This window comes from Patagioenas fasciata, chromosome 1, assembly GCF_037038585.1.
Source record: "Patagioenas fasciata isolate bPatFas1 chromosome 1, bPatFas1.hap1, whole genome shotgun sequence".
Classification (NCBI taxonomy): Eukaryota; Metazoa; Chordata; class Aves; order Columbiformes; family Columbidae; genus Patagioenas; species Patagioenas fasciata.
The window spans coordinates 137,909,440-137,930,327 of NC_092520.1; the positions used below are offsets into that span (position 1 = coordinate 137,909,440).

The 20,888-nt window shown below is 37.9% G+C and overlaps 1 protein-coding gene across 21 annotated transcripts in view; it reads left to right on the top strand.

Moving 5' to 3' along the window:
• Positions 1 to 20,888, top strand: part of SOX5 (SRY-box transcription factor 5) — a 657,930-nt gene that overhangs the window by 375,483 nt on the left and 261,559 nt on the right. The gene's annotated exons all lie outside the window — the stretch shown is intronic.

Here is a 20,888-nt window from a genome sequence, read left to right on the forward strand (position 1 = left end):
CTTGTTTAGAACCTGTGTTATAAGCAGACATTAAACAGCCAGTTTTCCTTAAGCCTGATTCTGAAGTGTTCAGGGTAATTAAGGTACATAATTTCTCCATGTTTTGGAATGTTTCCTATTGACTTCAGTATGATTTAGCTGTGGATTACCAGAAGATGGGAGAGAGGGCACTGCATGTTTCACTGCTTTCTTCCCATTCATAAGGAGGGTGGAGGGAAGGAATGAAATGGCAGAGCTTTTGTTGCTACTATTTTTTGGGAAATGTGCTCAAAGAACTATTTTGGAAGATGATGGTGAAGTTGTTCCTACTATTTGCACTGCATTGCCAAAACATTGTGCTCTTGTGTGAGGTAATAGCTGTGGTTTGTGGCGACATTGTGAAAATATTGGTTTGTTATGATGATTGCAGAAAAAATCCCAGATACATGGTAACGTACTTGTAATATTTTATTGAAGTGAAACATGGAAAATACAGCATAGCCTGGAGTCCCCTTGGGCTGATTTCATGTTTCAGGAATGAAGAAGCATTTGTGCGAAGCTTAAATGGGTGTACATGACATCAATTAAATAATAGATTTTGGCCCATTTTAGTATAGTATTTTTATTTTTAAGTATCACTGCTACGTGTTACATTTCGTTGGTAGTAGGATGTATTGCTAGTAATCCAAATTAGAATTTATATTTTCTTTTTGTTCTGTGAAACAGAGGCAATATTAAGAGCGTTACTGCTGGACGCTGATGTAGGCTAAGGAATGGGACATATGTAATACCTTACAGGTTTTACAGTGTAGGCACTGAAGGCCAACTAAGTATCTAGATAGGCAAGCAAAACCCAAACCCTTCCTTCTCAACATCTAATCTTGAGGTAAGGCACACAGGATACTAAACAGGAAGAGATTCATCCTGTCCCTTCACACATTTCAGCCGAGAGGCTGAGCTCCTGGGTTTCCCAGCTATACTGACTGGGAGATTTGAAATTATTTTTTGAACTTTTGATTGCCTCTTTGTTTATGCAACCTGGTTTTGTTTCTTCTTTAATTCCTTTATAGTCAATGGGCGTTACTAAGTCTGATAGCTTGGATAATGCTTTTATATATATTTTTAGTTTATTAAAGGAATAAAATCAAAGCAACACATTATGGCTGTGACACTCCAAAGCTCTAGTTGTATAAAACTGCTTGTTGTCCTATTTTGACAATTTTATATACGTGCAAGGTATGTGGGTTCTTCAGTTCAAAAGCTCTACTTCAGCAGCATTTGATGTCTTCCATCATATTCAGATAATCAAGCCAGAACCTCTAAATGTTTAGTAGGAGTCAGTTGCAAGAGAGCACGCGTGATAACTGTTATCAGGTTGTATGGGAAACAGGTTCCCAAAGAGGTGTATTAGAATAGTATGTAACTATACCAGCAAACCAGCACCATTTTTGCTTCATCCTTTTTTTTTTCCTGTGAGTGTTTTCCTCTCCTTTTTATCACACATTGCAAAAGACTACTCTAATGTATTTATCTTTTAGAGAGTTGAAACTTGTGCAGTATTTTCATAATGCCTGTTGTTATGGCATGTCACCTGTAAAGCAGAGCAGTGTCTATAGCAGAGATGTAATAAATGACCACAGTCAATTACTGTGATGAACAATTGATTTCTGGTTTTTGAAAGTATACCTTTAACAGTTGCTTATATGGATGAACTATCATCTTCTTTATGTGAGTTGTATACAGAAAGATAGAGGCATGATACATGTTATTACTCATGTAGCTGTGTCAATAATGATATAAGCTATATAGATGTGACATACAGACTAGAATAAATAATGGCAAGGAACTGAACTAAAATATTTTGCTTTAGGTAAATACTGGCTCTTTTTGCTGTGTTAAAAAAAGCTAGACTTCAAGAAAAACACAGTCTCAGAACAATTATATCAAAAGTATATCTCTAAAGATGCTTTTGTCAAGTCAGTGGGGTACTTTCTCTGGGTGTCTCTGCTTTGTGTGATGATTCATCCAAATATGCATCATTACATTTATTCTATGCAAGAAAGAGATATTTAGGGTGATATTCTGCTTGTACAGCACTGTCCTTTTATGATGCAATAAATATGCAATACGAATAAAAAGCAGAACAGTTAGACTCACAAGGTATGGCTTCATAGAAAAACACCACGAATAAATTTGAAAAGAGATGATAGTAATTTATTATTCTGATATTCTAAAGCTCAAAATGGAGTGCCCAAAATTTCTGTTGGAATCAGCGGCAGCTGAAACTGCTGAGAACTTTGCAGGGTTAGGCATCGTCCTCACACGTTTCAGAACATGCTAAACTCAAAAGGAGCTTTTAACTCTTTGAGGGGATACATCCTCACTATGAAACACTTGTCTGCAGAAAATCCATGGTCTTGTGGTGAGGTGAAAAAAAGGAATGGGAAAAGGAATGGCAGGCATGGGAAGGCAGGGGGAGATTCCTTAAGTAAATTTGTATGAGAGATACACATAGTCACCTTCTGTCCTGCTTTTTACATTGTAAATGGATGGTGGCATGATATGGAGCACTCGGTTCTTGTTCTTGCATTTATGTTATTTATTTATTTATCCATTCATTCATTCATTTGTTTATGTTATTTATGTTATTTATTTATTTATGTTATTGATTGATTGATTGATTAGAAGTTGTTGGGGGTCATTTGGAATTGCTTCATTTTGTTCTGTAACCAGGCTGAACAGGAGAGTTTGGCTGTCAATTTATAGGTTGAGGAGGGTGCAGCTGGAAATGTATAGGAGTGGCAAAAAGGAAGAAATGAAGGTTGTTTTAGTATTTTCTAAAGGTGTATGGCTATACAGGTTTGGGATTCATCATCCAGTGGAAAAAAGTGAGAGACAGACCAAGGGAAGTTATCCTGTTTATTTGACTAGGCCTTCCCTTGACTCAGTATGCTATAATCACCTTTATACTCGTTATAATTCAAAGTATAATTAGCTTGGAAGTGAACGTGGGTGGTATGGAGAAGTATTTCTTCAGGAAAAAAAAAAAAAAAAAGAAATAAATGGTCTGCTGAAGAAAGATTCTTGTGTAGTTTTCCAGTTTTTTGGTTTGGACAGTGTGTATGTAACTCCAGAAGCCAAAGATGTCCTGAGTCGAAGTCCAGAGAGAGTTCAGTAGAAACAGTCTAATTGGAACATGGCCCAATTTATTACAATAAAGCACTTCTGTCGTGGCCTCTGTGCTGAGATCTCAAGGTGCTTTCGAAATATTAAGGGATTAACTTGCACAATGCTGCTGACAAATAGGTGTTATTATTGTCCGTTTTTACACGCCTGGGGAATTGAAGTACTGAAGAGCACAACAGCTCAGCTGTGCAAAGCTTTTGCCTGGAGAGAAGAACTTGGGTTAAGTCACCCCAGTGCAGCCAGGGGTTTGAATGCAGCAAGAGGAAAACTTCGGTACCCACGTCCTCCTGAGTGTTTGCAGCTCACGCTTAGTTACATTCAGATTTGTTTTGGTAGACAAACTTGCAACCTTAGAGGGACAGGAGGCAAAGTTGTAATTAATTCCTCCTTAATTGGCATAGCAGTAAGTAATTCTGCTTAATCCATTCCTTGCTGTGAGGATGAAGTAAAGCTAAACATTTCAATTGTGGAGAGGACAAGGGGAACAGGGGGAGTAGGCAGTGGAAGGTGGACAGAGACAGACATTTCTTGTGCTGTTGTTAGGCGCTCATTAAGAAATACCTATTAATACATTATTTTTCCTTCAGATTGCCTCTTGACTTAATTAGGTGAAATTCAAAGAAATAGATGATTCAGTCTGGAAAAATCCACTAAATTTTCCCTACCCCTTCTTGTCTTTCATTCAGTCCGTAAGAGTCTCTGGAGTGTGAAATGTGAAGACATCAAATTGGAATTAATTTTGCTTTTTCATTTAACAGATTGTGTTACATTAACACCACACTATTGCCAAGTAGCAAACCTTTCCTTTCCTCAGATGTAGGCTACTAATACAGACTAAAGACCGCTGAAAGAATGGTTATACTGAAATGCTTTATTTAAGTTTATCCTCCCTTGTGGCTTGAGCGGGCCCTCATTCTGCAAAGATGTATTCACAGGCGCAGTCTCACTGAGTTCACTTTCATTGCTTCCTGGCAAGTGAGCGGGATTCCATTTCATATAACATCGCCCAAGTTAGAATTTCAAAGCTCACTCAGTCCTCAGAGAGACCTTTGCAAGACTCTCTTCTCCTGTATCTACACAGACACTAAACACACTGAGGACACAACTGAATTAAGCAGGACAGAAAATCAACCAAGATTCTATTTAAGAGATCACAACTTTGATATCATATTGTTCATAACCAGGCAAGGAATTGTTACCGCTTACATAACCGGATTATGAAATTGTTTACTGATTATAAGTCTTCCTTAAAATATTAAGCATTGAGAGTCTTAGTGTAGTTCTACTAAAAAAAAACTACCTATCAATAACATCACAGGATTTATTCGCTGTTCCTAAATTGTGTACTGTTTACACTTTTGAGTGTGTTTTTTTAATTTTCAGTCCTACAAGTTTAGCCCGGGGTCTTACAGTCAGGTTGAGTTTTCTCGTGATCTTGGATGGTGACCAGTGTTGAAATTCTGCAGGTTAAATTATTCTCTTGAAGATACGTGTCTTTCTGCAAAATGTTTATTTTGTGCCTCTCATGGCCAGGATAGATCCTGTAAGTAAGTTATGCAGATCCCGGGAGTGGCTATATCTGATTTTGCAGTTAGTACGTTATTCTTTGGTATGTGACTAGACTGAAATGCTGCTCAGTAGCCTGTGGAGGAATTGGTTCTCCAAGACTTAGGAAAGTAGAAGTTGTAGCAAAGAGGCTACAACTCGAATTAGAAAACGAAACTAACAAACAGAAGATGTACATGGCTCTGAGTGCATCCAGTGCACAGGACTGTTTAGTGAGGAGGTGTCATTTGACATCACCCCTGTCTAGAACACAGTTGCACCTTAATGGTTTTGATCCCTTTGTTTTCTTTGCTGCCAATGACAGTATTTAAAGCTCAAGCTCCTTCAAGAGCAGTGGCCTGTTCATTAGCATCGTCTCACTGAAGAAATTACAAGTCTATTCCCTTCATTTCTAGCAGAATTGTGTCTCAGGTCTCTGTGAAAGACTATTGCATTTCAGCCTTCCTGCCCTTTGAACTAGAATTTTCATATACGTTATTTAAAAGATCTTGTGCTGCAATTGTAAGCCTAAATTACATGAATTTGAGAGAACCCTAGCAAAATTGTTCCTGAGGGATGATTCTTCTTTCAACTGTGGTACTGTTGCCTTTTTCCACCTTTACAACTGTTATCCTGTTGTATTTGGAATCATCCGGACTCAGCGTGGAGTCACTGCTGACCTGGGTCATGAACCCAATGAGCAGTCAGTCTTTTTTAATGTGAACAAAACTCTTTTGCTCTCTGTGTGTGCATGTTAAAGATGATGTGGTTGCACATATGTAGAATTATCCTGCATTTCATCTGTTACAAAAACAGAGAAATACATTCCGGTGCTGCTGGCTTCAGCTGATGCTGCGTTATACTTACAGCCCGTGGTGATGGGCACTTCACCCGTTTATTTATATTTTTTTTTACCTGTATACCATTTTTAAAGAAAAACGCAATCATGTTTTTCGTAATCCATAGCCTTTTCCAAGGATACTACATTTCTGAAAATTTTGATTACCTGCCTGTGTCTTCAATCTGATGTTAATTCTTTGTTTCCTTAAACTCTGGTGTGCATGACAATGCACACTTAAACAGTTGCCAAGCTTGCAGTTTATTGCTGTCATGGTTGGGTTTCCTGGTTGGTGAAATAGTTTTTTAAAATATGATTTGTCAGGTGTGTTTGATCCCACTGAAGATGCAAGGTGGGAGACACCCAGTGCTGGCTCCAGTGAAGTTAACTGGTTCATTAGGTTCCATGGAGTTAAATTAGGAACGTTGAGAATGTCAGATGTCACACATTGGTCATAGTATTGCCCAAAATTCTGAAAAAGATGTGTAGAGTATTGTGCCCAACAATTCTAGAAAACATTGGTCATAATTTTTTTATCAAGGCTCAACTGTGTTTTGACAAGCAGTGTCTTGCACACCAGGGTCCCCCTCTGTTTCTGTGTGACATGGACGTGGGGGTAGCTGATACTCATCTGCTTTACTTGCAGCTATCTCTTCCTGAGTTCTTTTTCACAAACGAAGCGGGGAAAAGACTTTTTAGATTTTTACTGTTAGATTGTAAGCATTCACTTCTAGTAGAAGGAAATCAGAACCCTGCAAAATGGAAAATGAGTTTTCTGTACATCAGATGGAGTTTGGCAGTACAAAATAATGTGTGCTTTATTTAGTGCAGCTGAATGGGTCTAAATTAATTTTAACTGCTACTATATGTGGGAAGGTATAGCATGTAAAATATAACATAAATAATGAATGTTTGCCTGTTGGTGGATAACTAATTTTTAAACTGCCTGGAAAATGTAGTTACTGGGCAGGATTCACTTAGTGAGGCTGCTGCCTGCCATGTGACTTCTCTGGTTTTAATAATGGCTGATTACACAGGTGACAATAATAACAATGGTGGATTTTCTGAGAAATGCATTATTTTCACAGTGCCACTGGTGGAACAAACGCTTACTAGCAGCTGATAATTAATGATCAATTTGGAGATTATCACAAACAATTTACAAAGGTTGACTTTTCCTTTAGAAGTCTCTTTGGATAAACTGGATGGTAAATTACCTGCCTAAGGCTTTTACTTTACTTGTGCTAATAAGATGAAAATGAATGTGTTTGAAGAGCTCTGAACTGAACTTTTTAGACTGTCTGATAATCCATACAGCTCTTCTTTAAACATCTTAAGTGAGTGAGCAAATAGAGACTATAATAAAATTGAAAACTATCGTATGGGTGCGTGTTACCACCCGATCTAAGTAATGGGGCATGACAAATTAGAGACACTGCTGTAGAGTTCATATTTTCATTTTATGGCGTACATTAAATATTTGATCATCAGACAGCAGATAGAAACAATTGGGCTAAAAGTGTCATTTGCAAATAGAAGGATAAGATGTAGACTGCCATTGTCTGAGCACGGGGTGGACAACTTCTATATCTTAATCAATGCTTCAATATTATCTCTTTACGTTGTGGTGTGCAGACCACTTAAAATCCTCTTCTGTAAAAAGGAGTTAGTAATCCGTATTTACTTCAGAGGGGATAATAAACCTTATTTACTTCACAGAAGGGATATGTGAAGAGTAATTAGTATTTGTAAGTGCTTTTAAGGATGAAAAGAGTAGTGCAAGCATAGAAAGCTCTCTACTAAATTGTATAAAGGAAAGAGGAGTGACAGAAGTAGGGGGAGGTTTGTAGAGGTATGTAGGTGGTTAGAGATATAGATGGGTTCCTAGTCAGATTTTTCAGAAGCGTATAGGTATCTTAATATTGGAAGCATATTTGAAGATCTCTTACAGCAAGACAAACTCCATGTTTTTGGCACTTCAATATATTTGTAAATCTGGCTCGTCATTTATATCCATGACATATGGGGTGGGGGGGAAAGTAGAGGGAAAGGGGGATAGGGGTGTGAAGGCCTGGTAACAGCTGCACTTCCTGATCTTCCCCCTCTAAAGCAAGGATGGGGATGGGGGTGAGAAGACAGTGCAAGAGAAAGGAAAAAAAACCTTTGTACATCTGATGAGCTCTTTTACAAGGCGGATTTTGCAGACTCTTAAAAATGCTAACCAGGAATCCCAGCATAGAGCTGTAGGCTTGGTCCGTGTTGCGAGTAGATTAGTGGAACCTGAAGTATGCTGTTGATTAAAAATGCCTCCCTAGCATTAGTTTTATATTTTTGAGACTTTATGTTGTGCTTGATATTTTTACAGCTTAAAAGCTGATATACCTGTGTGATCCATTTAAAAGAAAGGAAAACTAAACAAAAAGCTCTTTGCTTTCAGTTTGTGAATGAAGGGGCGGATGGATAGGTATAGTAATACAGAAACTACCCCTTCTGGGGAGCTGTGTCTTTTTAGTATGCCTTTACTTGTAATTAGTTATCTAGGGCAAAGGTTGGAAAGGGGCTTCTTTTTAGCTTTCCATCATTATCTTGACAGTGTATTTGATGATTGTGGTGTTCCTCATTTTCATTGTATTGAGGAATTATCATCAGAGCTGCTAAAAATAGAGGAAACTGGAAATCAGAGCTTGTGGCTCGCTGTCCGGATTTGTCCCTGATTTGCTATGAGAGGGTGAGGTAGAGCTCTGACTTTCACTTGGGTGTCAGTGCTGCGAAGTTCTGTGGGTAAACAGGAACCAAACTGGCGTCTGTAACGGTTCATCTGTGAAATGGGTGTTGCCATTACTATTTCATGATGAAGGTATGCAATATTCCTTTAAAATAGTCTTTCTGAGAAAAAAGCACTCAGTAACTGTAAATTACTGTGGCGTTACCTGTCAAGGGATGAGTTTTCTTCTTGTGTGAAGGACAGAGAAGAGGGTCCAGTGAAACTGGACAGTGTAGTGACATTCTCTTACCAAACACTGGGTTTTGGCTTAGGATTTTTTGGTTTGGGCTGGGGGTGTGTGGTTTTTTAATTTAGTTTGGTTGGTTGGTAGGTTTTGGTTTGCATTATTGATGCCCAGAAAAGAAAGATGGATAGATATTTATGTAAATATAGTCAATAAGTAAAAAAAAAAAAAAATAGATTCTTAGGATCTACTGGCGAGACTATAAAGAAACTTAGTTTTGCAGTTTCAAAATACAGTAACTGAATAGAGTACTTAATTTTTGCCCTTGCTTATGTGTCAGTATGCACAAAAACCATCAGGCACATTAAGGATACAAAAAAGTAATACAAACACCAATCACCAATAAAGTGCTTTCTTTAAATAAAAGAAATCAGAGCTTGCAGAGCTTTTTATAAAGGCAGTTAAGCATTCTTATCTCTTACACAGAAATAGTAAAACTGGGAGTCAGAAAGATGCAATAAATTATGTGGGGTCACACGGGAAGTTGCCGTCTTCTGAATTCTTAATGTTGTATCCTTGTTTTGTAGCCCATACTGAGGCAGAAGGGGTGTTCAGCAGTAAACTACCTGGTCATAGCTTCAGTGTTTGTGCTTCTTTGACAATGATCGACGCCAAAGGATGTTGCTATACTGCAGAGTTGACTGGTTGAAATACATCACAGAAATTTAACTAATCCCCTAGCCTAGGTGTCTTTCAAACAACTGTAGAGCTTGCCAGGTAACTATTTGCCTAAATCAAAAGCTATTTATTACCTTATTGAAATTAAAAACAGGATAGTGGACCTTCCTTGCTGCATTTTGTATCCAGTTCAGGAGGGCGGTAACCTTGAAAACATAGGTGATCATCAGCCTGTGATATGGAGCTGTTTGTTAATGTCTGATACAAATGAATCCATGATTTTTCTCCATATCCTTGTTTAATGTTAGTATAATTATTCCTGATCAGTTACTTTGGTTGCAGTAGGTAGCCCATGGAGGGGTTGGGCACCCTCTTTCAATTGAGAAGTGTTCTTTCCAGTATCATCTTTAGATACATCAAAAGACTTTCTGGGAGATCTACTTTGTGTTGCCCATTCACTTATATTTTTATAGGGATTCATCCTTAAATTGTTCTCAGTGCCAAATCCATGTAGTTAGAAAAAGAAAAAAGTGGTGTGTGTGGGGGGAGTGTAGAAGGAAAAAAAGAAGTGGGAAGTGAAGAAGTTTGGTTGTTCATTTTTGTTTGACAGGTAAGTTAATTTTCTAAGCTGCTCAGCACCTACACCTCTTAAGCCTGAAGGAATTTGAAGGTCCTCAGTCTCTTCAGAGCTCAGGCCGGTGGTGCCCTTTGAATACGTTGTTCTCCACACATTGGTCATTTTCCTGGTAATAGTAGTGACATACGTTTTAGATCTGAATATCTGGATTCAGATTCATTTATAATTAGGTGTATCCCCAGTGGGGAGAAGGTTTTTGATGGAAGAAGTCTTTTCGAGAAAGCTGTTAGACCACTTGTTATGGCAATAGCAGCCAGGTTTACTTTACTGTAATGTATATTTATTTTTTTTCAGAAGACTCTAGCTCTCATCTGAAGTTGGACCTTGGTTGCAATATGTGCCTTAGACTGCTAAATTGTTTTAATACCTCTCAGTAAAAACAGCTCTAGGCAAGCACATTTTAATGGTGATTTTTTTTTTTTAAGTGTGTTTGAAGGCAATGCGTGGACAGTGTGATGGTAGGGGAAGAGCCAAATGTTTATTTTAAGATGTGTTTGAATGAATCTGCCTACATAAACTTGCCAGTGTTAAGAAAGAGGGGCTCTGCCCCTTTTAGATCACAAAGGCCTCTCAGTGGGGGATGGTTTTGGTAATGGAAAAAACAAAAAAGGTTCCAGTATGTGGTGGAGGAGGTAAAATAAACAAACAGCAATGGATGATTACTTTTCTCCATCAAGGCTTCTTTATCCCTGCAAGCTCAGTCAGTGGTCAGCATGTTAGACACCCCTCCCTGTTTTATCCATCCCTTAACTGTGTTCTTTGACAGCATTGGTTTATACAGCTGGGTCTTTGTGGAGCTGGGTGGGAATCGCTGTTGAACAACAGACATGAAGGTAGACAAAGTACCTATGGAAGGGTGAATGGCAGACGTCCTCTGAGTGTCCCTGGTGGGAAAGATACTGGTTTCAGGGTTTTTCTTCTCCTCTCCACCCTTCGGAAGTGGATATCTTTTTGCGACGGTATTCCTTATGCCTGCCACTGCAGCCTTTCTAAAGTAAACTGTGAGACTCCTGATGGTCCTAAAGGTATGTTGTCTGTTTAGAACAGTCTCTCATTTTCATATTTGTGGTTTTGTTTTTGCTTTGCATACCAATATGTGTGCGTTTGTGCAAGGGTATATGTGTGTTATGTGATTAATAGCTATATTTTTCTTAGCCAACAGCTCCAGCAGTAATTAGGGTTAATGTTTGTTAAGATGGGTGGTTATCAGCTGCTTGTAATTACTCTTTCTCTTGAAATTTGACAGGCCATTGTTGAATCAGATATAGCAAAAAATCAGCTTTTAGACAGTGGAGAGCTGAAGTCAATGCACTCAGCTACGTGTGCCGCTGCGTCGGTGAGGAAGCAGTTAGTATGTGCGAGCAACAGTTGTGGGAAGTGTTCAGTAGGACTTTAAACTGAACACAGATGTTCAGAAATCCAAAAATTACAGACTTGAAAGTCGCTTGAACGTTGCTACTGCAAGTAAACGGACATGAACCAGGAGGGGTGATCACACCGCGCATTTGTTCGTGTAGATTTTATTTTACAATTTTATGAATAAAAACTGGGAAAATAATACAACTGTCAGCCTTTCACAAGACGACTGAAGAAGACTTCACAGTACGATATGCACAGTGAGTGAAGCAGAAGCCCTCACATCATAACATAAACTTTTCTATTTTTTTATCCCTTATGCGATAATCTGTTGGAACAGAGATGGCATAACTGCGGATAATCTGAAGTAGAAGTTAGGAGTGCAAAACCACCTGAACGCTTGAAAAAAGTTCATCTCTTTTGGAGCATCAGAATGTCTGAGTGAAATTATTTTTATCTAAACAATTTTTGGTTTACTCTATTTGTATTTCAGAGTAGTTTTCAGAGGCAGCAATTTTTAGTAGTTTCTGAAAGGCAACATCTGGTCTTTCGAACAATCTCTTTTCAGCTTTGAAAATTCTACCTCAAATTGCTTAGACATTATAGATGTTATTTTTTTTTTAACATAATAGAAAGGCAATAATGTATTTATTCCCAGTCATTTTATCTTCAAGTTCAGTTTGATTTTTGTTTCTCAAACTCTCCAGGATTATTTGTTCTTGGGCCAAGAATGCACCTGTCATGTATAAACCCTCCAAAAGGGAGGGAGCACACACATGCATGTGAACAAAAAAAAACCCAACAAAACAAGAACAAACCACAAATTCTAGGCAGCTGGAATTAACCTGTTGGAAAGAAAATGTTTACATCCATTAGAGACATGCTCTGCCGAAGTATATTTTTTCATGCACACACACAGACACAAAAAATGTTTCCCTATAATTCTTAAAGGTACGCGCGGGTTCTCTGAAGCCCCAGTTCTGCTCCCAATAAAGTTATTTAGAGGCCAAATATTTAATCAGCGCAAGTTCAAGCCATGAATGGGTATGCGTACATACTTTGCAGGCATGATCAGTTTTACCAGGAAACATATACTATGCATAGGGATGTGTGTGCTTATGTGTTCCTGTGTTTATTTGCATTTCTTTATAAAGTGACAGACATGACACAAATGTGCATATGAGTGATGGTTGGAGCAAGAGTTTATATAATAATGTTAAAATGATACTGTAAGTTCAGATACGTAAACATCAGTAGGTATATTGAAAATTGTTTCCTAAGTGCAATTACGTGGAAGCAAACATACATGCAATATAAACTTATTATTCCGAACTTACCGGTAGGGAGACTCAGAGTGAAGTGAGAAAAAAAGATACTTTTTTTTTCCTAGTGTCTTTGTTTCCGATTTGTTTGTGATTATACACAAACTGTGGTGAGGGAATGTTGTTGTTAAAAAAAATTTAAAAATCCGTTTGTTGAGCTTGAAATATAAGTAAGGAAAGAGAGGGGAAAGGAGAAGGGAGATGGGAAGCTGCATAGCTGCTGCTTTGGTACTTGACTTATGGAGCAATGGCCTGATGGAAGAGTGGGAAAAGCTGTGTCATAATTTACCAAGATCTCAGTCAAAAGAACAGCTTCTTGTATTGCAATCTGGGTGTCTTTTGGGAGAGAATTCTTATTATTAATGTTGATTCTACTGAAAGTAATTCATCATTTAATAACGCTTGAAGAAAATTTTATGTCAGTTTGATTAGGCAAAGACTACGAATGACCAAGAATAAGCTCCCTAAATTGCAAAAGTTTTAATATTAGCTAACTTCTCAGAATGAGCCTGTGCTTCCTCAAATTTCTTTGTAATAAGTAATTCATAATTGTAATGATTTTAAAGCTTTTTTCAACTCCTTGCCTTCATTTCACTCAATGTCAATGGAAACTAGGTATGCACGTCTGTGTGTGATGTATAGATTCCTTGTAGCGTGCAGCACAGCTCTCTCACTCAGCGTCTGGAGACAGGCTGACTTCTTCTCTGTCATTTTCAAGTAATAGTTTGTACAGTGAAATTTCAGGGCCTGAAAACTCTAATTATTTGACTAAATCCCTCTTTGTTGTTCAGCAGGCAGAAGAGAGATGATTACCTAATGTCATGGTGATTGCAATAGCACTTTCAGCAGTGTGCAGTTCTTAAAAGTTTTTGTGAAAACAAAGCCAAAACTCTGCTATTTCTACAGTGACATGAGGACAAATGTAAAATAATGATGGTAATAATAAAGAGTAAAAAAGCAAGATGTATGAGAAACTGAAAAGGGGGGGGGGGCATACATTTCTAAAAGCTTGGGGGTTGGGGGGAAGGAAGCCAGAGTTAATTTGAGGATGCACTGGAAAATAAATGAGCTTGTGGATTTAATTCAAAATCATCCAAGCAGAGTCTTTTGCATGAAAGAAGCCAGTGATCAGGCTCAGTTTACTTGAAACATCAACAATGACTGCATCCTGCTGTTCCAGAGTTTGTGCTGATAGATGCTCATTGTCTTTGACACTGCACCATTAGGGCTCTATGTTGCCTGTACCGTAACCACATTTTCACTATATGCCTCTTCTGGTTTTGCGAACTTCTCCAAAAAAAAAACCAAACAAACCATGTTTTGAAGTTTGCTCTTTTAGAAACATACTTTTCCGCAGAAGTAAAATCTGATCCTGTAGTTTCTGATTTGTAAACATACTATTAGATTTTTGGCTCTTCTAGTTGATGTACAGACTAGTGGAAAACAAAAGGCTTATGAAATCGACAGGTACCAAATGAAAACAGGATACAAGACCTCATGCTAAAGCCAATTTTAAATGTGTGTGTCTGGGTAAATTACTGGGTGTTCCTGCTTAACACCTACTAGTTACTGTACAAAACAGGGGCAATAAGGCAAAGTCCCGTGCGAGATCTACAAAAGAACTGGCTACTAATAGTGGTAGTAATAGAATGTAGTATATTGATAGGAGTTCCTTTATCACCTTACAAATTCTGTTTTGGTTGAAGGTTGGCTTGTTTTGGGCTAGGGTGTTTCACTGATCAACTTAGTCAGGCACAAAGAATCTTTTCCAGTTACCTGCTTCGAAAGACCGGTGAAAATCTTTACGTAGCACACCTTAAGAACACTCAACATTAACTGTTTTTTATATAATGTATTTTTCTTAAACTTGATTTTGCAGTGGTTTTTCATGCATAAATTCATTGCAAATGCAAGAATATGTTGAGAGCACAGAGTTTACAAGAAGTTTTTAAATTTTTTTTTCTAATACATAAGGAAAAATTTTACAAGATTTTTATTAACATTTTATTGGAAGACACTGTAACAACTTTCTTATTTGAGTGTTTCCGAACTTGTCAAAATGAAACCATTTACCACTGGAATTTTGAACAGTACCTTTTCTCAAAAAACAGTTTCCACAATACGTGGAATATTGTGTTTAACAGCCAAGCTACTTATACTTTACTTTACTTGAAAATGCATACTTTAAAATAGATAAGGGATAGCATATTCCCTGCCCACTTCACATTCGGAATCTGCTAAACCAGTGGACTGAAAAAAATGGTCGAAGTAACCCCATATGGAGAGGGAGTCTGGAAAGCAAAATGGAGAAAGTGTGCTGGGTGAAATGGAAATTATTGGGTGGCCTTAACCATAGGATTACTCGTGGCAGCTATAGTAATAGACAGCTGCACAGAAGTATTGCACAGGTTATGCCATGGCAATCTTGGTTTGTGTTAGCAAAAGTGTCTTATTCACCAAAACCCTTTTCAGATAACGTGACTTATTTGTGGCATATGTGCATTTTAAGATGGCTGATTGATATGATCCTAGAAAGTAATAATTAACAGATTATTCCATCTCAGTGTGAGTGACAGATGAGAGCATGTTTCATGCACATTTGTATTGATTAGCAGATTAGAGATGTTTGCTTTTTTTTTTTTTTTTTTTAATTGTAAAATTACTTTAGTGAAGAATTCCAAACCAGGCTGTAAATGACTCAAAGACATTGCCAAACGAAGTCTGTTTTCAGTGGTATGTGTAGAAACAAGTCGGGCTTGCAGTTCCCAGTGGGACAGAGTGTGGGAGTCTGCCACCCTTACTCATGTTGAGTAATACCTTATTACACAAGTAATCCTGTCAAAATGAACAGAGTTGTGGGGTTTTTTAAAGGTACTAGTTATTCAGTGTACATAAATAATGAATGAATTTGGGGCCAAAACGGAATGGAAACAGTCATTAGTATTAACTAGCGCCTTTTGCTTGTCTGCTGTCTGTAGAGAGGTTCAATAAACCTGGGAATACAAACTGTTTTACTAGTACTAGACACCATCAGAAATGAGGCAGGTGTATTGCTGACGTTTTGGATAAGCTTGTGTCTGTGCATATATGTGTGCGTGTGTATGATTACACATTAGGTGTACATGTATGTAATATTGCTGCTGCCTGTAATCATAAATATTTTTGGTGGAAAAGCAGAGTCTGCAGATTTCCGACATATTTTAATAAGGGGGACACATCCCTGCAGATCAGGAAGAGAGTCGGACTGAATCCCACTGCGGTTCACAGTACTCGTTCAGCGTATAGCATTTGTTCTGGAATCGGGCTGTGTTAGTGAGTGAATTCCTGGTGCTGTCAGTAGCTGGAACGACCCTCCACACTGCTGCTGGGGGATCAGATCTGCTCGTCTTGTCCTCCTGCATCTCTTGGAAACGCAGCTCCGTGCCCATCTCTGGTGTGCGGGGGCCAAGTGACTTAAACTGCCCCCATGAGAAAGGGTTGGTTTGTAGCTGCCAGAGAAACTCAAGAGGTGAACATTTTCATGCCGATTCAGAAACTGGCTATGCGACTCCAGTCAGGCGCTGTCACGCCTAGTTATGGCGAGAAAACAACAATGCCTCTCTTGATAAGGGGAAAAAAAGGAGGTCTTGCTCAGTCAAAATTTTGACATACAATTTACATCATCTCTACATCCTGTGGACTTGGAGCTGTCAAGAAGGCAAAGCCTGTGTTTGAATGGAAAAGCTTTTTATTTCTTTAAAAAGTGTACCAACTATAATTATCCATAACTATGCAGGCCTGTTTTAATGCTGTTTTATAATTACAGGTCTTAATGCTAGATTATACAAAGTCATTTATAAATAGTCAGAGCAGAGGGACTTTGGGAGTTTTTAACCTGTAGATTGCTGTAGGTTGTGGCAGCTGACGGGATTTTGCCTGTATGTGTATGGGGTGAGCTGTGTAATGATTGATGAATCCCTTAATTAAGTCCCAACAAGTTAAGATTTATGGCCTCATATCTTTTTCTCCTGACACATCTGTGTGTGTCACTTTCGAAGACGTGGATAAGCCATTTCTCCAAAAGCTTTTGTGGGTATCTGAAATGCTTCTGAGGTATTTTCCTTAATGTAACAAGATTAGAGTTTTATGACATAAAATTTATGAAATTTTATGGCATGAGCAATCGAATTGGGATGGATGCTGGTTGTGTGCTAGAGGGCACTATCTCCTTGAATACTATTTCAGATTTGGGTTGGGTGTACAATCATGTGTGAAATGAACCAAAACCAATGAACAAGTGGAAATGTAGTGGGGACATTTAAATGAGGTTCTGAAAAAAAAATAGAATAGAACTGTGGAAAGATGACTTTTGTGAGGCGCTGAATAAAGGGGAAAACGAACAAACAAACTGATGCTATTTGGTAGCCTGAAATTATTTGGGTAGAACCAATACTTGTAGATGAAATGAGGAAACAATTCATGTGGATGCAGCGGAGCTCTTACTCTCTCCAGTGAGAAAATCCGGCCATGCTGAAGTCGGTCCAAACCTGCTGAGATCAATAGACACAGGGTATCAGTTTAAACCTACAAAGAATCTGTTGTATATTGAAGGGGAGTAAAGAAATATGTGGAGAAGCTATTGTAAGACGAAGTGCATGAAGTATTTATGGGATAAGAGTGAGTTAGAAAAGTGAGATTTTACCTCCCTGGAAAAAAAAAAAATATTAGTGCTACCAGGAAAAGCATGTTTTTAATGAAAAATTAACAAAAGGCTATTTTTTTTACTGCAATTTATGCATATCAAAAAGCCTTTCCAAAACCAGAAAAAAATAGTCGCTTTACAAGAAAGAGAGTCATATTTTTATTCCTCACCAGAACTAAATCTTCAGTTCCATGCTAAGCCCTGATAAAAATCAAGTATGGGGATACCTTTCATGACTCCAGTGTGTGTCTAAAGTGGGCTGAGTACTGCCTGTGTGCCACTGTGTCTGAACTTTGCAGATGTAAGTTGTCTGAAAACTTACTATTTAGCTATTTGTGTTCAGTAGAAGTGATTAATGACAATTGAAAATTCAACTCATCTTTCAAGCCTGAAGTTGCAACAGATTTCATCTGCGGAGACACCCTTTTATATTCAGAATCTGGTCCACCATATTACTACTTTTCGGAGAGTTTTATCTTGCGGTTTTGTTGGGTTTTTTTAATCCTATCCATAAGTTGATACTTGAGGAAACTGATGTTTCCTCTCTCATTGTAAACCTTATTTCAATGGGGTGTAATTGAAAACCCTTCTGAGTTTAAACTAGTTTGAGGAATAGATCTTGAAGTTGTGTAAGATGTAAGCTGTGGTGTTATCATTGAGGGTAGATCCAGGATGTTTGCAGTCCTTTGTTAAGATGGGATAATTCCAGTCCCTCATTAGACCTAGATCTGTTTAAAAGAGCTCAGTTTCAGATAACATTGTTACTCAGAATTTAGCTGTTTCCCTTATTGTTTTTAATAGGAACTTACATCTCAGATATGGCATCTGTTTAGACCTAGTGGTAGCTCAGGAGGAAAATGAAGATGTATGAAAAAAAGCAAATTCAAGGATACAGGACTTGGGAGCATTACAGATTAAGAAAAGGGACCAATACAGCTGTAGAAATAACAAAATACTATCTGTGAATGAATTTATGTTGTATAATTTTGTTTGCTGCTCCTAAACCTCTCAGTGGTTTGATCCTTTTCTGCTATCGGCTTTGATAATTACTGTTCTTTGGGAAGACATTTCCAAAAGGAGATACAGATTGATTTATTTATTAAAATACTGCATTTTCTTGTGAAAATTTCCCAGGAGTTCATAAGGAGTAAGTATTTTCTGTGAAACCGTGACGTGGTGTTGAAAGGGATGATGAGAATTCTGGAAAGCCAGATTATACCTAACTCGTGTTGGCTACAGACAGAGCTACCTGAAAAAAAAATGCAGTCATTGTCTGAGCTGTGTGACCCTTACCTAGGGTTGTCCATCCATTTCTTTGCGTGTCGTACTCACTTGGAAGACTAAAGCAGATTAAATCCTCAACTTCACTGCTTCAGCCATGTTACTGATTTGTTAGTCTTCTAGCACTGTGATGGGCATGTGGCTTATAATTTAAACAGGAACTTTTAAGAGCTGCATGAGGAAGGAATAAGTTTCTCCTTCCCTCTCCAAGTTGGTCACTGTAGACTGGCCTGTGGTCCAACCCGTAGGTTTTTGGTTTAGATCACAAACATCATAATCTCTGTTATTGCTAGTGTATTGAGGTCATCACCTCTATTGCCTTCCTTGCCTGTTTTTATAAATTCCCAGCAGAAAATGAGATCATCCGTGTTGGGAACAGTGACAAGCAGAAGGTGATGGTGATCTGCAGCATGCTAACTAAACACAGTAGAGGAAACCATCTATTCACTTACAAAGTTAGCAGAAGATCTTTACTTCAACCCAGAATCTGGGTTAGTCTGACTTAAGAGCAGTAGGAGTTATAAACACAATTTGGGTATAGAGTGTATTATACAAGTCATCAATACAAAGCAAGGTACCCTCTCTCTATATTTTATTGTAAAAGTGAATCGTAGTGGAGACTGAATGTTTTCAGTCATCGAATGTAAATGTCTTATAGTGTGCAACATTCCTGCAGAATAATTGGCTAATGATTTTGTGTCCCTACCTTTTTGTTTGCGAAAACTGAGACAAGTGCTTAGTGCTAATTTTCAGAAGGAGAAATTTTGTAAAAACGCAAACTTTTATTAAGGCAGTGTTGAAATGAGTAACCAAAATGTTACACTCGGAATCAATAGCAAATATGTATCTTGGTGTGGTGCAATGCAGAATATGAATAATTCACATTAACTTGAGAAAGGGAGTTGCATGGTTTCTGCAGAAGAAAAGCTTGGGATCTGTCACATCAAACATAGCTGCAAAATGCAGATTTCAGCAGGCTAGTAGAAAACTGCCAGATAGGAGTCTATCTGGTGATCTCTGTCTTTATCCATATGCTTTGCTGCAGACATGTAGGTGGGAAAGCCTAGAAGACAGAATTCAGGTAGGATGTATGAAGTGTTAGTCTGTTGGACTAAGTCAAACATTAATAGAAAATACAGATTGCTTCTCTCTGTGCAGGCAATAGGTGGTGTTCAGAACAGGCAATGTGCAGCTGAGTACAGGTTCTCATAGGGATTTTTTTTCTCTGAGATTTTTTTTATAAGGTTTTGAGGTTTGGTTGATTTTTTTTTTTTTTAAATTTTTTTTTAACCTAGTGTAATCCAACTTGGCTCAGGAGGCAAAGCTCAAAATGAGATCATTAGAAACAAAATAAGTCTTAACAAAGGGCTGTTTAAAGTCACTGTTTGTTTTCAGACCCAGTTGACTGCTGCTAAGAACCATTTCGTGCTCAATATGCCAAATCGTATGGACATGCTCCACCTCACAGCAGCCCCACACATGGTTCAAGAGGCTGCTGGGCTTTTGAAATGCAGTCCTTTAACTGTGAAGTGGAAAATCAAAATGGGGTAATTAGAATCATAAATACTAGATTTTTGAGGAGGATCTGTATTACTTCAGCCCGTCTTTTCAAATTTATGTACAATAGTCTTCAGTTTCCTTGTTCATAACTTCCTATTTGCCATGAAATATTTCTCTTTTTTCTTTCTTTTCTTCTTTTGACTATGCCCATCAGATTTCTTACTTCTCATTCCACTCCTTATTACAGATGCCCTTGCTTAGCCCATTACGCCCTCCATGCACATACCCTGATTTTCATGAACAATGTTGCTGTAATTAACCCCAGAAGTTGTCTGCATTTTAATAGTTCACTGGACCCCTCTGTTTTGAAGACCAAGCTGGAAGTATTCTGGGTTCAGATTGTCCTGTAAGATTTTCAGTAGTTCCTGCTTTGGATGAAAACTGGATTTTCCAATGACATAAGGATTCTTTCAGTCCTTCTAAAAGTTAAAGATATATACATGCATTCAGAACAGCGTTATCAGACAGTCTCAAAAGATTTGGAATGTGGGCCTGAATTTGAAGTCAAGATTTGTGTGTGATTTTTACAATATGTACTCTATGTACCTTCCTTCTGTATCCTTTTTTTATGTAGATATAGATGTAAATTACATTTACATGTATTTTTTTCCTGATCTCACTATAGGTAGAAACTATAGGGTATCTTGATAGCAAATCTTTGTTCATTTAGTACAAATCTGACTCTGTGTTCTCAAAAAGCTTAAATTATTCATGTCAGATATTTAATTGCTTAACTATTCCAGACCTGCAAACCTGAAAAGATTCTTGCAACATGACTATAACACTCTGTTGTTCACATGAGTGAAGTTTTATAAACACAGACATTTTGGCTTGCTAGCAAGTTATTTTATTTTATTTTACTTTCTTTTTTTCTTTT